This window comes from Telmatherina bonti (genome assembly GCF_933228915.1).
Source record: "Telmatherina bonti genome assembly, chromosome: 20".
NCBI classification, from domain to species: domain Eukaryota; kingdom Metazoa; phylum Chordata; class Actinopteri; order Atheriniformes; family Telmatherinidae; genus Telmatherina; species Telmatherina bonti.
Genome location: NC_136618.1, coordinates 22,263,402 through 22,270,327, shown reverse-complemented (window position 1 = coordinate 22,270,327; position 6,926 = coordinate 22,263,402).

Here is a 6,926-nt window from a genome sequence, read left to right as displayed (position 1 = left end):
TATAAAAATAACATTCTACTCGATGCGTTTACCTGTGTTTCTGTTTTGACTTTTAGTTTTTCATTAAATGCTACATGCTTCTCTCCTTCATCACTCATCTCCTCAGAGTGATCATGCTGCTGAGATGCTTTTACAGCTCTGACCTAGGCATTAAAAAGAGAATAAATATCTTAAAAAACGACATAAAATAACAAAGAATTGTCTAAATAATAACATCAGTCGCTTTTTCTTACCTTCTCCTTGTAGTACTGCACCATGGTTCTGTACTCTTTTGCCCATTTCTTATTAATAAGGAGAAGCTAAGTGAAACAGAAGACACATAAATCTCATTAGTGATGATGGCGTGAGCAGGTTTTGATAAATCCCTGCTCTGAAATGCGCTTACCTCTTTCCTCTGCTCCTCCAGCTTAAGAATGTGGGATGTCATACTGACATCATGGCTGGTAGAAGACTCATCTGACTGAAGTACCCAAAAACAAAAAGAGAGGAACAATAAAAACCGGCATGCAGTTGGTCCGTCAGTGGTCGAACGCCTGTGATTCTGCGGGCGGTTACGCAACAAGACCGCTTCCTCTGACTTCTTGTAATTTTGGAAGTTTTGTTGCACACTGTTGTGGTAACATAAAGAATGAAAATTTTCATTGTGGTCATCAAATATTTCTGATCGGATACCAACCTCTGAGTCTTTAAACTGAGCATGAGGATGTGCCTCAGCTGCTGTGTGGAGTTCATCACATGTGGAACCGACCGGTAAACAAACCTTAAACCTGAAAACACATCATTTGGAAAGAAAAAAAACCCAAACATTAATACCTGTGTTATTTCATAAAAACAAAGTAGGACTATTTAATGGGGTGAATCTCACTTGTTTGCATTTGGCAGTGATGGATACAACCAGCAGGTCTGCTTGATGTCTGCAGCGTGTGGCATCTTCACAGAATACCTGTCCATTGAGTTTTAGAGAAGGGACTGTGAAAACAGAGATATACATAAAAAAATATTGTGACACAGGGACATGACAATTGATTAAAAATATTTCCATTTATTGTTATTAAAACATATATTATGTTCCTTACAGCTATCTTGTGACCCTTAGAAAGTAAATGAACCACAGACTCCTCAGTTGTGGTCTGTACCATGCAGAAAATTATCCATAAGTAATGACACTGCACTGGAAAACAACATATAAACATAATACATATATTTGTGTTTGCATAACTGTTTGCAGTGCTTCTATCAACCATTAGTGATTACTAATGAAATGTCATAATAGGCTGTGTCAGAAAGCAATGGCTTATGGAAATAGCTGAGTTTGCTTGAAGCGAAAAAGCGTGATTCACACCCACAGAGGATAAAATATAACCTCCACTCATTTACATGGTCACCCAAACCCCACGCTGCGATAACATTACATAAAAACATGCCCAGAAATGTGAATGTTGACGGAACTATTTCATTTCTTTTGTGGGATATATTTTGAGATATTAAAATGCAAATAAAAAAGTTAGACATCGCCATTTCATGCCTGTATTTCTTTTATATGTGCTTTGTTTGGAAACGTCAAATATACTTATCGGCGAAAAGTGGAAAATAAAGTAAAAATAAAAAAAACCCAAAAAACATTAATTATGTCTAACGAAGCGTAGACTTCTTATAGCTTAACAGAAGGTGGAAAAACTCATTAAAAATAACAAACTCACCGTACTACTGTGCCTCTGAAGCGTAATCTCGCAGCTGAACTCGCGCAGCCGCAGTTGTGTTCTCCAGCTGAGAGTCGCTGCGTTTAAACAAAGAGCAGGAAACCGCTGTGACGTTGTAAAACCAGCGTCGTCCAATCAGCGGCCGGGATTCCCTCTCCGGGCTCGCGCAATCACTCGAGAGCCGCGGACAGGTTTTTTTTTTTTATCGAAGGAAAGGAAAGTACAAGTAACTGGTGGAACATCGCGAGCGGTAATTAAAGATGTGTTTACAGAACGAATAGATGACTAAGAGAAAAATGTCTCTCAAAGCTGAAAAAAGAAACCTTAAATAAAATACTGTGCATCTTAAGCCTTATATATATATATATATATATATATATATATATATATATATATATATATATATATATATATATATATATATATATATATATATATGTATTACACATTTTAAAAGAAAAAATAAACTTTAGAAAGAAAAAAGTGTCCAGCTGATAATTAAATAGATTAATTAGACTATTATTCATATGACTAGATATATTTTCAAGATGCACCGCATTAGGCTGACTAACATCACAATAAATGTAATGCAAATGTAGGCCGATACGGCAAACGGCTTATGTGTAATATATTATATTACATTAAGTAATATATAATAAGATATATATATATGTATATATATATATATATATATATATATATATATATATATATATATATATATATGTATATATATATCTTAAGTATATATTTATATTATATATTAACTTAACAATACAATATAACTTGTAATTTGAAAAACAGAAATTCTCTGCGTTCTAAAAAATACTGCATCATGTGATAAACTTTAATTGAAAATGTTTAAATTAAAACTAAAAATATGTACTCCCCGTTTTAAGACTTTAAGACTTTACTCCCCGTTTTTTATTATAAGAACATGCAACACTTAAAGAAAAATCCACAAAATAATGCTTAAAAACAAATTATTGGAGCTCTATTTTTTGCACACAAGCATGTAAACATCACTTTTTACAGTGGACTCCTTGCAGTTACACTCAGTGTGTCAAACTGTCTGTACAAAATGGTCTTTTGACTTCCTGGGTGGTTTAACTGCAGCTGCTCAGCAACCAGACAACGTTTCAGAGCCACAAATATCAAAATGAAACTGTCCAAATAAAATGTAAAACTAATGACCTGTAGGTAATGGGAAAATCGCACATCACGCAGGCTTATCTTATTGCACAATCTTCACACACAGAGTGTTCTCAAAGGTGTTGACTCAGAGCAGGCTTGTTTCAGGAAAGAAGAAGAGGGGAAAATACACCACCGCTCCTACTCCAGTAACTGGCACTCTTTACTGGGGGACTTAGCCTATGGCTGCTCTTTGTTATTTGTTATGGAAACCCTTATTGTTGGTGGATTGTGTTCAATGTTCAATGTTTGCTCACTCTGGATGACCTTTTTTATCTGTTGGAGAGAGGTTTATTGAAGGATCATTTTAAAGGGGAGTTACATCCTGAAAGAAGTTCAGAGAAAAACACGTGATTCCCCCAGTGACTATGCATTAAAATTGACATCTAATTAATTTCATGTCATGTCATGTGTCTGCATGGATTATTTGGTTGAAGTTGGAGCTTCCGTTTCTCATAGTTTTAGCAGATGTTAGTCCCGTTTTGGTAGGGTCATGTGGGATATCCCAGGTCAACCACAAATGCTTATTTCACTCGATCCCATAAACCCTAAATATTTGTCTGAATAAAAATTCCCAGAATAATGTTAGTAACTGAAACAAAAAAGAAAATACAAAAAGTTTCTGACTTGATGGATAAGAGGTAGAAAAATTTTCATAAATAGTAAAAGCCTCTTTTCCCATCACCAGATTTCAGTTTTTTGAAAACACTCAAGCAAAAATTGAGATTTTATTCTTTTAAAGACTAGAAATGAGCAAAATAAAAGCTTTTGAGGCTTCAAAAAGGTCCTCAGAAACTTTGCTTGAGTTAATAGTATAGACACAAAAAATGTGAAATTTTCATCACTAAACTGCCTCTTCATTGCTCTGCACTTTGAAAATTGGAAATAAGATGCATCTTTAACAGACTCTAAGTCCCATCTGTCACATAACCTTTATCTTCACATAAAAAATAAATACAATTTAAAACACATTTAAACTTTGTGTATAATAATAATAATAATAATAATAATAATAATAATAATAATAATAATAATAATAAAAAACACACCTTCACACACACAACCTCACTGTCACCACCACAACCACCCACACCTCTGTTTATTAATAGGGAAATAAACAACTGGCTTGATGCTGCTATGAGGAAGCGATATCTTGAGGATGTGTTCATACCCCACTCATGACCACAGAGGCCATGCCACTGGAAATTCAGATCAGGATAGGCTGGGGTCCACACCCCAGACCTGCCCCAGACCCACAGCCACCCAGCAACAACGCTGTTGTCTGAGCAAGCAAAGCCCCTGGCATGAAGGATCCCCAGGGGGCTAAACACTTAAAATGGTAAACAATAAGACCAAATGAAAGCAATTCTAAGTAAAAGATATAAAATATATGTAAAGGAGTTTATAAAGATAACGTACCTGGGTAAAACAATACAATACAAACATAAAATTATGTGGATAAGTGGTATTTTAAATTATATGGAAATATGGATAGTAAATAAATAAATAAATGAATACATTTTAAAAAATTAAATTATGCTAAGATAAACCATATAACATAAAATAGGCTAAAACTAAATTAAATATAATTTTTAACAAAAATTGTAATCTTGAGCCTCTTTTTAAGGCCATAGTCGGTCTCATGCAGCCTTGAGATTCTCTGGCTGGCTGTTCGATAGTTGAGGACCACAGTGGCGGAACGAGGCCTCACCAAAGGTTTTAATTCTGACTTTGGGAACAACTAAAATGCTGGTACCAGGTCATATAAATCAGAAGGCCAAAGTCCATTAAGACATTTATAAATGACTAAAAAAATCTAACATACAGTTTAAAATGGTGGTAACTAGCTCTAAGTCATGAGGAGACATGGTGATGTAAAGCTGTGTATCATCGACATTGTTGCGAAAATGATTACAGTGCCTCCTGATGACATCCCAACAATCAAGAGGCAGCACGTATGGATCTTTAATTCCCTGGATTCCATTTTACTGTGAGACAAGTTGAACCATTAAAAACCAGTATGTACCTGACACGCCGATCAGGCTTCTCTGTCTGTAATAAAATCTGAAGACCTACTGTATAAAATGCTGCACGAGGATCCAGCACCATCAGGACAGGAAGTTTCTGTGAGTCCAATTTAAACCTGAGTTTGTTAACAAGCTCTAACAGAGCTGCCATGGTGCTGTTATTTGTCCAAAAACCAGACTGATATTTTTCTAAAATATTTTAATTATGTTTATCAAGGCATCCAATATATTTTGCAAGTCTTTGAAATGCCTTAAAAAAATCTTTATTTGCATGTACATATAAAAACAAAGACAGACAACCATTCATCTTTTGAGCTAGAAGTACTGAGCCGACATGTTCCAGCACCGGTGAGGCGTTAAAGACCTTGGTCATGGGCCCACAAAGAGTCCAAGCAATAGTCCACCTGTATCACCAGTTCAGGGACATGAATGTAGCCCAAGTCCACCTCACTGATCTCCAGGGGGTGGGCAGTCTTGCAGGTGTTGGGAGTTTCCCTGCTGCAGCACACCTGACTCAAATCAATGGCTAACTAGCAGACCGATATCGTTTATTGTCCAGCTCTGCACCAGTCTGCTAATTAAGTCTGATGTGTCAGGTGTGTTGCAGGAGGGAAACTCCCAACACTTGCAGGACTGCAGCCTTTAAGGACTGGAGTTGCCCACCCCTGCTCTAGCCTGAAGTACCATTTCCCTGTACATGTCCTTAGAACAGCACATGTTTGCAAGTTGTAGTATGGCAGCAGGGGCTGTGTTGGTACCAATGTGATTGGACGGATGGAAAGTTTAAGGGTCACCAGTAGTAAAAATGAATTTATATTTTGAATATGCAACAGTGTGATAGGTTTAAGAGCCTTACATACAATCTACAATACTGCTGCTGTGTGCTTTTTCTGCTCTCCAAAGGAATCAAGTTCTAATCTCTGCTATTGCTGTCGTGTTTAACAAACATGAAACCGATTTGGAAACTTTATCTGGTCTGAGATCTTTACTGTGGCCCCGTAGTGCACATGCAATGATGTGAACAGTCATATTTCCTACAGGAATGCAGCTTTAAAGCAAATAGATTATCAGCTTTAACTGATGATGTGGATAGTTTTAACCTGTAAAACTGGCAATGACTCCTCAACGACAGTTTTATGCGTTTGACTGTAGCACAGCAGTTGGAACGAACATACAGAAGGGAAAATCGTCCAATGAATATGGATTATTACCCCTCCTTCCTCCATATGTGCCTTGCTGTGATGTATAATAGCTCTCATTTGAGGTTTTGTCATACACCACTGTCTGAAGTACTTTTAAAGATGATAATGTTAGCTGTGTGTGACAGTGTGAAAAGGAGCACCACTGCTCCTTTCTGCATTTCTTTCATACTGGCAAATAAATCAGAATTTCAGAAGAGGGATATATTAGTTTTAGATGACAAACTAAGCTATGTAACACTGTCAGATGGAGCTTTGAGCAAAGTAAGGATCATTAACCTGAAACCAGTTGCATTACTAGAGAAAAACTTGTCAGTATCAAATAGCTTTGCCAATATTTACCCCTTTAAAACCTGAGCCATGGAAAGTAAAATGTAAGAAAAGTCTTTGTTTTAGTATGTGGTTTTTATTTAGCCCTTTCACAAAATGTACAAAAAAAAAGAGAACAATTTTAGGGGGCATTACAACTTACTACCATGTGACATTTTAAACTTATTATAGTGTAATCTGCTTCTTGGTATCCATTTGGGGGCAGAAGATAACTATCAGATTGTGTTCAACAAAGTTGAGCAAAGTTTTCACCATAAAGTGATGCAAAACATCTCAGAAACTGTAAGAAGCAAATATGATGCGTTTGGCTTCCCAGCTGTTTTTATACAGTTTAAACAGCTGGGAATTGTCATAATGGTGGAGGTATAGGTGTGGACCCAAATGCAGGAGACAGGAGACCAAAATGAACTAAGAGGTTTTAATCCAGGAAGCAAATGAAGGAAGCACTGACACAGGGAACTAAACTAACACAGGGAAAA